This window comes from Cryptomeria japonica, chromosome 5 (assembly GCF_030272615.1).
Source record: "Cryptomeria japonica chromosome 5, Sugi_1.0, whole genome shotgun sequence".
In the NCBI taxonomy this organism is placed as follows: domain Eukaryota; kingdom Viridiplantae; phylum Streptophyta; class Pinopsida; order Cupressales; family Cupressaceae; genus Cryptomeria; species Cryptomeria japonica.
Genome location: NC_081409.1, coordinates 597131759 through 597142257, shown reverse-complemented (window position 1 = coordinate 597142257; position 10499 = coordinate 597131759).

Genomic DNA, 10499 nt, shown 5'->3' with positions numbered 1-10499 from the left:
TTGTTACTGTAGTGTAAATATTAAAAATATTATTAAGCACCTTACACAAAACTCACCAGGACAAAAGAAACTGAAATTGATCATTGTCAAAACATGACTTATGTTGAAGGATGATGACTAGTGCTAAAATGAGTAGTGACTATTAATAGTAGTGTTCTCAAAGGACTAAGGAGAACATTAAAAAACCCAGAAAGACTAGTGTAGAAGCAAGAACTTACTATAATTAGTAATTTTCTCTAAGGAATTAGAAAAACAAACCTACAAAAACCCAGAATTATACAAAGAGTGTTGTCAGCAACTAGAGCCCCAACTAAACTCCAAACCATTAGTGGATGCCAAGAAAATCCTATACTGAGCTCTCCCAAAAAGCTAGAACTCTCCCAGTTCGCTTGGAGACCTTTGAGAAACATTGATAATTGGCTAATGCTCACAAAATAGTATGACATAAAAATAGGGATATTACAGTCCTCCCTCCTCAAAGATTGTTTGTCCTCAAGCAATGTTATCTCATAAACAAAATGATCTAGCTTGTCCTCAAGCAATGTTATCTCATAAACAAAATGATCCAGGATAAATATCTATGTGATTCTAGGATTCCAAATAAGGCTACATGGTTCGTAGCTTCATCTACTCAAAGCATTACACAACTGGGCAAAAGCGCATAATTAAACTCTTGAAATCCTCCTATAAGAAGAGCAATCAAGCATTAGAAAATCTCTTTCATCTCCTTATAAAATTTATCACGGTAGTTACAAATTTGTCACACAATAGGAGTAAGATTGAGAAAGTTAATGTTAACTCATTATGGACCACATTTTGCACTTCAACATAATGATTGTCACTATAAATTAATTTGTTGTCCCAACCATAAGTGCAAGATGATAATAAAAAATAACAACTTTTTGGTGCCTAAACACCCATGCAACACCAAACTTGGGTGGCAAAACTTGTCATTCCCTCCAACTTAGGCCATAAATCAACCCAGTCAAGTGGATGAATGGGCTGAAATTGCTTAGGCCTATAGTTGTTCAAGTCTAATTTTTAAAAATTCCTCACTCAAAGAAAAGAAAAATTTCTACAACACTCAAAATCATTAGCCAAAATATACTTTTTGATCATTCTCTTACCTCAAAATGCATTCCCAAGAGTCATCAACTCAGTGGCATACCAAATTTTACTCAAAATCTCTCTCCAATCCACTTGTGTGAACACAAATGGACTCACAAGATGACTATAAAGAGATGTAATAACAACATTCCTTTCACCTTTTTGATCCATAATCTCCCATGGTATGCCTTTCCTATCATCTTTAATTTTAAACAACCTATGTGTATGATCTTGGGCATAGAAACTCCCCTCCAAAGTGGCTTCACCACATTAATGCCCATCAACCTCAAAGTTATAATAGTACTCCTCTTCTTGTGGTGATCACAAGCACCATCCATACCTAGTTATGAAAACTAAAATATCAACTAGGTAATGCCTCCTACTAATGATTCTTATAAAACTCATCAATAGTGTTATGACATTTGAGCCAAGTACCTTGTACACCAATGTTTGCCATTTTACTTTTATGTCCTAAAAAAATCAGCTCATTGGCTACTTTCATGAAAATCGACAATGCAAAATTGGGACAACAACTACAATAATGAATAGTTCTAATATGCATAGAAGATGTGAGCATAGAAACGATTGAAAAAATCCCTCAAAAATAAAAAATTATTTATCTCTAAACTCCAACAAATAAATTCCCCATTCCTTAACTACTAAAATTGCTAATCCACTTGTATGCAAGAAACTAAAATGATGTAATGGTTGATTGAAAGGATGACACCTACACCAAATTTGAAATTTTGTCCCATAGATCTCCATAGAATAGGCCCTTTGTCATTATTAACATTCAATATAACTAGTTGGTGAACCTTTGCAAAAATGCTCCACAATAGAGTACTTAGATCTATCATATGTATCATGATCTCATTCCATGGGCCATCTAGTGGTGATGTTTTCAAGACAATGAAGTCTTCGCACAACATAATATCCCATGAAAAACAACTTTAGAATTAATGACATGATGGAGTGTATGGAGGTTATAATAGCCTTGGTATGAACATCATTAATGGTAGCCTGGAAGATTTGAAACATAAAAAACTTTGTTTCCTCGTAGTATCAAGCATAATGTAACCAAAATTGAATTTTGCAAAAACCTCAAGTGTAGTTACCTTTCTAAATAATAATGGATTGTTGAAATGATCCAACCCCTATAAATTCTCTACAATTAGTTAAAAGGATTTCCTCATAAGGTATTGTTGGAGCTATTATACTAGTGATTCCACTTATACCAAATGCAACATCACATATCTTCCAAGGTTGACCTAAATTGAACTCAATGCCATGACAAGATGAGAGATATGGTGTTGTCTTAACTTGCAAACTGTGACTCTTGTATGGTAGACAACCCTTTATTCTCGATATCCAATCACTTAACGAATCACCCAGATCTTGTACTCTTGTGTATGGACATGGATGGGTTCTTTCACCCTATTATGATGCATTTCTTGATGAAGGCCTCTTTGTGATAAAAAAGTATAAAACATCAATTTTCTACTCACATGATTACTTTCATGCTTTGTATAGTAAGACAAAATATTTTCAAATCAGTTACCTTTAGTTGTTGATTTGAAAATTGCAACAGGATCAAACCAAACTTTTTTCTCAAGTGCATATTAATCAACAAAGTTTTTCTATAAACCAAACCTATATGTTTTTTATGACTCAAAAAAATATTCTCATTGCCTAGATAAACACCTCCAAAATGATCAAATGACTTATCAATGATGGTTGATTTGAAAATCTCAATGTACTCAAGAGCATCATTAATATTAAATGAGGCACCCTTTTCCTACACATCTCTTGCAACTCTACCTCATAAAGTGGGTCATCATATTATATATCTTTCATCTCAAAGAGTGGATTAATATAAAAATTGAAAGTTACTTTCAACTTTTTGTTTAGGCATTTCTTCCCATGATCTGGATCTTGTTCACAAGGAGGCTCTATGTTATCTTCTTCAAGAGGGATCAAGTATTCTTCTTCTATAGTTTCTTTTGAAATATCTTCATCATCATTTTTTTATGGTACTAACATCTTATTTCTAGACTCTTCCTTTGTGCTAGTTTCTTCATTTATTGCAATTTTAGATTCCATTAGAGTTCTTTGAAGTGGACTTTGATGCTCATATTATTTCATCATATGAAGAGAAGAATGGAGATAAAAACTAAAAAATTCAAAATAATGAAGACTCTAGTAGTAGTAAAAAATCATAAAGTTAATGATTCAAATCATTTCCATGATTAGCGTTTCAAAGGAAAAGTAATATCAATTAGAGGATTCAGAAGAGGTGGCTTCCATGGAACTTGTTATAAATGTGGAGAAGAGGGTCATAGAACTTATGAATGCCATCACGAAGAAGGAAGAATATGTAGAATATCTAAAAATCAACCAAGAGAAACAAATGTAAATGAAGAAGATGCAAAATCATTGCATTATGAAGATGCGAAAAGTAGAGAAGTATGTGTTGCAAAAAAGGTCCTGATGAACAAAGGAATGCAAGAATCAACTCAAAGGAAATTTTAATTTCAATCAATATGTAAGTGTGAAGGTAAAGTATGCAATTTTATTAGTAATGGTGGAAGAACATATACTGTTGTTTTTGAATAAATAGTAAGTAAATTGTAGTTAGAAAGGAGAAGGCCAAAACCTCCATATAGGATTTCTTGGTTGTAAGGTGATTGTAAAGTTTTGGTAAATGAATAATGTTTAGTTAAATTTAAGATTGGAGATTATCATGGTGAGGTTTTATGTGATATAATGTCTATGGATGCTTGTCATATGTAATTGTGAAGACCATGGTAGTTTGATAGGTGTGAATTTTATGATGGGTATGCAAACACATATACCTTGACAAAGGATGAAGTTTGTCACAGGTTGAAGCTTTTGAATAAAGAAGGAAAAGTCTTTAGTAGCACTGGAAATTGTTTGAATAATGGACTTAAAGAATTAGTAAAAGAGAATGAGAATGAATATGATGTTTTACTCATGCAAGTTGTTGTAGTGTTCAATGCATTCAAGGTGGGTAGAATGAAAGTTTCGGTGGAGAAAGAAGAGGTAAAATCTGATTTTTGTGAGAATTTTGTTAAAGCTAATTTACTTGAGAATGATAATATTTGCATAGGAGAGGATATTGTAGCAATGAACACATTGGAAAATTAAGATACATTTGAAAGTAGGAAGAGAATGAGCAGGTGAAGGTTGAGTTGTTTGACGATCTCTTTTGTGGTAAAGAAATTTTTTTAAATAAAATCTTACGGCAATTAGTTTGTTGTAGGATGGGAAAGATGAATCTCTTATATTTTTTTCTAATATTGATGTGAATGCAAAGGACAAAGACTCTGTAGCTGAAAATTGCCTTTTAGAAGACATGGAGAAAGAGGAAAATAGTGTTGTAGTAGAGAAAGATTTTGAAAAAATTGTTACAACAATTTCAAAGAAAGGTAATGCATAAATTTGGCATAAAATATCCTCTCTATAAGTAAGTTGAGTGATGTGGGTGTGCAATTTTTTTTCTTGCAAGGTGGATGCAAGATGACTAGAGGCTCTATGGTGCTTGCTAAGGGTGTTTAGATGGGAACCTTGTATAAGTGTGGATGCATGCACTGTATAGTGCAATAGTGAGTCTATAGAGTCTAAGAAGAGGGCTCTAGATTCTTCATCCTCACCTTCAAGCTATGAAGAGGATTGTTGCTTCTACTTCTAATGGTCATTTTGTTTCGGTACCTAAGAGTGTCAATGCCTTGGAGATGAAACTCTTTGCATAGAAGACAATGTTATTGCACTCAAAACCCTAAAAAATAAATGCCTCGTAAAGGGGCTTGATGATTGTAATCTTGAGTTTGATTTTTGTGAACATTACATCTATGGTAAACAAAATCATGTTTAGTTTTACTCTAGTTCTCACAAATCTTTTGGGTTTTTCGATTTGATAAATTTTGATATTTTTGGTCTTGTTAATGTTCCTTCAACTTCAAAATATATGTATTTCATATCATTCATTGATGAATATAGTAGAAGGACATTTTTTTAATTTTCTCATAAGTAAATCCAAAGCCTTTAGTCAGTAAAAGAAAATTAAAACTCAAACTCTTGTTCTTAAGAGTCCTAAGCATAAAAAATGGAAGGCCAAATAATATGAGCAACTTGAAACCACTAAGAAAGTGAAGAAGGCTACTAAACCAGTAAAGAAACCCACAAAGAATGTAAAAATAATGGTTAAGAAGGGTGTAGGGAGAAGTCATAGGCTTAGGAAGATGTCTAAGAGTAAGGAGAAGACAACTAAGGAAATTCTTATTCTGAGTATTGACACAAGAGACCATTCAACTAATGGAAAGGAAGGACAATTCCCTAATATATATTCTCCATTATTTCAAACACCTTCAACCTCATCATCTTCTCATCATATTGAGGGAGATAAAGGTGCAAAGGAAAGTTCATCAGAGGAAGTAGGAGAAGTGTCAGTCCATTCTGGAGAGATACAAGTTGAACTTAACAATGAGCCAGATACTAAGGTTGATCAGAGGCAAAGCAGTCTACAAGAAGATAAGAATGAGGAACAACTAGCTAATGGTTTAGAAAGTATTTCAACAACATCAAAACAAGTAGCAACTGGTAATAAATGAGGGAATAATCAATAGTAGGGAAACATAATCATGATAGCAATACATATGCCACCTCCATTTTCATGGGCTTCAATTGCAATGAAATTATCGAAGCTAATGGAGGATAAAGAGATAGCATGAAAGGAATAAAATGAGTAGTTGCAGAAAGAGCTTGTGAAGAAAAATGCAGAAAAAAACAATTTGAAAAACAGAACGGAAAAGGTAACTAATCTTTTTCCATAACTTATTCAATGTAGACCACCACTTCGGGTCTATACCTTATACCTAAGGGAGTTATACTTTTCTTACAAACTATCTTAGGAGTTCTCAAGTTTAAATTTATCTCTTATTAGCCTTGATGATTTCCTATTTGCATATAAAACCTCCATTCCTCAACTTAGAAACCTTCTTTGTGAAATTCATTTGCACAATTATGTTGTCCCATATGATCCACAATGAAACCCATTATTTACTATGGGGAATATTTATTTGAGGGCATTTATGTCCTATATTCATAATGAGAATAGCAGGGGCAAGCAATTTAGAGACTACTAGAAGATGGAACAAATTGTTCCACTACCCTTGCGAGCTAAAGTAGGCGACCCTAATAGGATATTCTATAAATGGAACTAAATAATCTATTATCTTGAAGAGAAGGGCAGAGTCATGACTCTGAGAGAAGAGGCTCACCAGGAATATGAAGCAATGGTAGATACTTCAACCATAACAGTTTTTGGCCACCTAGCTTGGAGGTGGAATTTGTTGTCAAATGAATTGAAGCGAGTAGAGCCTCACTCTCTATAGTACTATCATGCAACACTTCAAAGGGAAGCCACATACATACACTTGGGTAGGTCATTGCAAGAAAAATGGACACCTTTGATCTTTTAGCCACCACTGCTTTGGTGGCCAATTCCATATTGGTAGGATCCTACATCCTATGATGTTAATCAGAAAAGATAAAGGATTTTATTGGAGTCCCATTGTAAAGATTACATAGGAAGCAATTGTGGAGGACTTTAGACTTTCAACTTGGTAGCAGAATTAGAATCCTCCTACTAGTGGACCAACAAAAGATTAAGTCGGGGGGAGTGATGAGCTCCATTTTAGATGTTTTATTTAGACCTTTTATATTATTTAAGACTCCTTCATGTTTTTAAAAGACATTGTATTATATAACTTATATATGTTTTAAACCACAACCTTGAGCAAACTTGTTATGTCTTGAAGCCTTTTTTAATGAATGTCATGAATGCCAAATGAATGTGTTTTTGGTTATGAATGATGATAAATGCTATGTTTTAAGTGATTTTGAATGTACAAGGATCTTTGCACGTTAACAGGTCTTGAATGCAACTATCGTGAAGGTGTCTTAGGTTGTTGAAGAAGCATTAAATACATTTGTCAATATGTTTTAGAGCTTTGAAAAAATCAAAGAAATCATACTTGGAAGGAGTCAAAATAGTTACAAATAAACCAACTGGCAATCAAGGACTCTTTAATTTAGTTGAAGAATAGTTATCCTTTCATTTACTCACCATGTTTTCTGGAAGAGTAGATATAGGAGGACAATATAATGAAGATTAATCACCATAAGCAAAGTCCTATTCTGTTTCAACCTTTTTGTTCCTAGTTTTCATGCTTTCAATAAAAGCCATCCTCTTGATTATAAGGAGTGGAGCAACTACAATACTTACTTAATCATAGCCTTGCCTTTCTATAAATTCAGTAAGCCTTTCCTCAAAAGGTCTGGTTGAAAAAGAGATGCAATTTATTGTTTGGTTGAATTGTGTATTTTGAAATAAAGAACAAGTTTATGTTATCTCTGTTATCAGTATGAGTGGATGGTGAAATTATGAACACATAGTATTTGAGCCTCAAGTTAATCGTTGGGAAGAATCATCCAAGGGGGCCAACTTAGTGATGATTCCATTCATTTAGTTTTTTAGTTGTTTTCAATTCTATTCATAATATAGCTTTAAGTGCTTGACTATTCCTGCAGCCACGAAAACTTTATTTTGTGATTGTTCTTGCAACCAAGATAGAATAGATCAGTTTTTTTCTACTATTAAGAGTTTTGTTATTCTAGGACAAGTTTTTGCAACATTTTCTTTTATTGGAGGTAGTTAATGGTTATTAGTTTTTTTTGCCTCATGTTATTTTATTTAATATCTCCTATCATTAGGATTAGGATAGAACAGTCTGAGAAACTCTTAATGCACAAACAGTGTTGTCCCATTTTAAATTTTAAGTCCCTAGGTTGGTAGGTAAATGAGATTTAATAATGGGGTTGATGGCTACTTAGTGAGGACATCTGGTCTCTAAGTTGAGGTGTTATGCCTAGTTATTACCCATTGTTGGAGTCCTACAATACCTATCTTTTTCATCTTAGTGCAACTTTTATTCAACTCAAAAAATTATCTACAAAGTTTGATAATAACCCATTTGTCTCGGACATGCATAGGTAGCTTCAAGGGAAAGCCATAAAAGACTCTAACTCGGATGTAAGTAAAGGTAGGGAATCGTATGAAGAATCTCTCATATGTATTTATTAGAGTTGCATCTTCAAGTGAGATTCTCCACTTTGGGTGCCCTTAAAGATCCTTTACCAAGCCCATTATGAAAACATTATTTACCCTTCTAAAGTTATCTTGGCTCTTCTCCAACTAAAAATCTAGATAAAAATCATTGATTTGAATGTTATCCTCATATTCCTCGACATAGCTCAGTCTTGACCAAAATATAGTGCATGCTAAGGCATAAAACAAATATAATGATATGTAGAAAGACTTATTCCCAGCATAGATAACTTGAATGAAGAAGAAAATCCATTTTATGAAGGTCAATAATGTCTACAATTTTTGCTTTGAGCTAAGGCTTGTGAATGGTTTTGGGAAGCTTTGATTGCCCTCTCCTAGGTACAACAAACCATTCCTTTCAAATCACATTTCTCCAATGAGTTTTCTTCTCATTGAACTCACACCATGATAAGGTGAAGTCCCAATGGGATTATTCTACTATATTCAAGAGCCGAAAATAATTTTGTATGGTGGCACAGTCTAGGGTTATGTGAACCCTGTTATCAGCGCATTGTGTAGCAACTGGAAAAGTAGCTGCTTCGAGTTATCCTCTCTCTGCTAACCTATGTGTGATTACATGTCTATTAGTGTTTCTCATTCTCTACCACAATTCATCTAAATTAACTTGCATGAGCTTCGTATCTCCATTTGCTAGTAACAAGCTAGCCAACCCATCTTAATGTTGATATCCTATGTATGTAATTAGACTTCATTTTTCTCAAAATATAGTACTTTCATGTAAATCAACTGAAAAATTTCTCAACTGCAACTACCTTATATCGCCTTAATTCTGAATGAAATACAAGCACTTTGCTAGTTCCAGATTACTCACCTTTTTGGAAATGATTGTTCGAGTTGTTGAATTTACTCCTTTTCAAATTCTCCTTTTGATCACAATTGATCTTTTGAATGATTTCTTTAAGGGCCAAAATAGAGATACATAACTGTAAGTATAATCAATGCACATCTGCACACCTATATCATCTCCTACAATTAATGTTTTGAGTTTGAAATTGGAAAGGTTGCACCATCATGTTAATTTATGGGAGTTTCAAATGTATTTTCAAGCTTCGCTCTGAGTTCTAGAACTCACTTTTAGGGGCGCTTCACACAAGTCTTATTTCTTTGGTTTCTTCATGCTTTGGAAAGGAGTAGTTCCTGCTATTATGTCAGGTAGCGACTTCGCCCTCAAAACGGTACTCAAAAGTTTTGAAAACCTCTCCTTATTGAGGCATGAGTTTTTCTATAAGCTCTACAAATATGTTAGATGTATTGGCTTCCTAAAAAACTCTAGGTTCCATTAAATATACATTGAGCCAATTAGACATTTGGGAATTTAAAATATCATTTTCCAGACCCTTGAAAATATATTTGTAGAAAACCTCAAATAATCAATAACTTAGAAAAATTGCAAGCTAGCAAAATCTTCTTTTAAAAACTGTGTAAATCCTCAGCTGGTAGAATCAAGGCTCTGATAGCAAAATCTTCTTTTTAAAACTGTGTAAACCCTCAGCTGGTAGAATCAAGGCTCTGATAGCAAAATCTTCTTTTTAAAATTGTGTAAACCCTCAGCTGGTAGAATCAAGGCTCTGATACAATTGTAATATTGCTTGCAAATAATTTGTATCAGATTTGAAAAATACTTTTAAAACCTTAATAAATTTATCTTTGCCAAATTTTGAAATTGCTTCAACATTGCCAAAGAAAGTGACTGAACAATCACACCAGAACACAAATAACTTCATACAAATTGAAATAAAATAATTGTACAGATTTGCAGCAAAAAATAAACTCTTGCTTTGTATTATAAGATGGTTCACACAAAAGATAAGATTATACAATCAAATATTTAGAAATTGGAAGCAAAATAGTGCTATCAGGCATTGCCAACCAACAATATTTTCAAGCAAACTTAACCAAACTTCCAAAATCTTGATTTATTGATATCATGCATGGAATTATATATCTAGCTCTTGCAACTTATATTACAAGAAAACCCAAAATATTCTCAAACAGGGTGCTAGCAGGCACTACAAAACTACATTATTTTTTAATGAAACTTCACTTAACACACCAAAACTCAATGAATGATGATATACTAGGTTTGAAATGATAAACAAAAACAAGGTACAACCACAATATTTTTATTACTAGCTACACCAAACTAAAAATGTAATTCCACAATTACAAATTGCATGAATAAAAC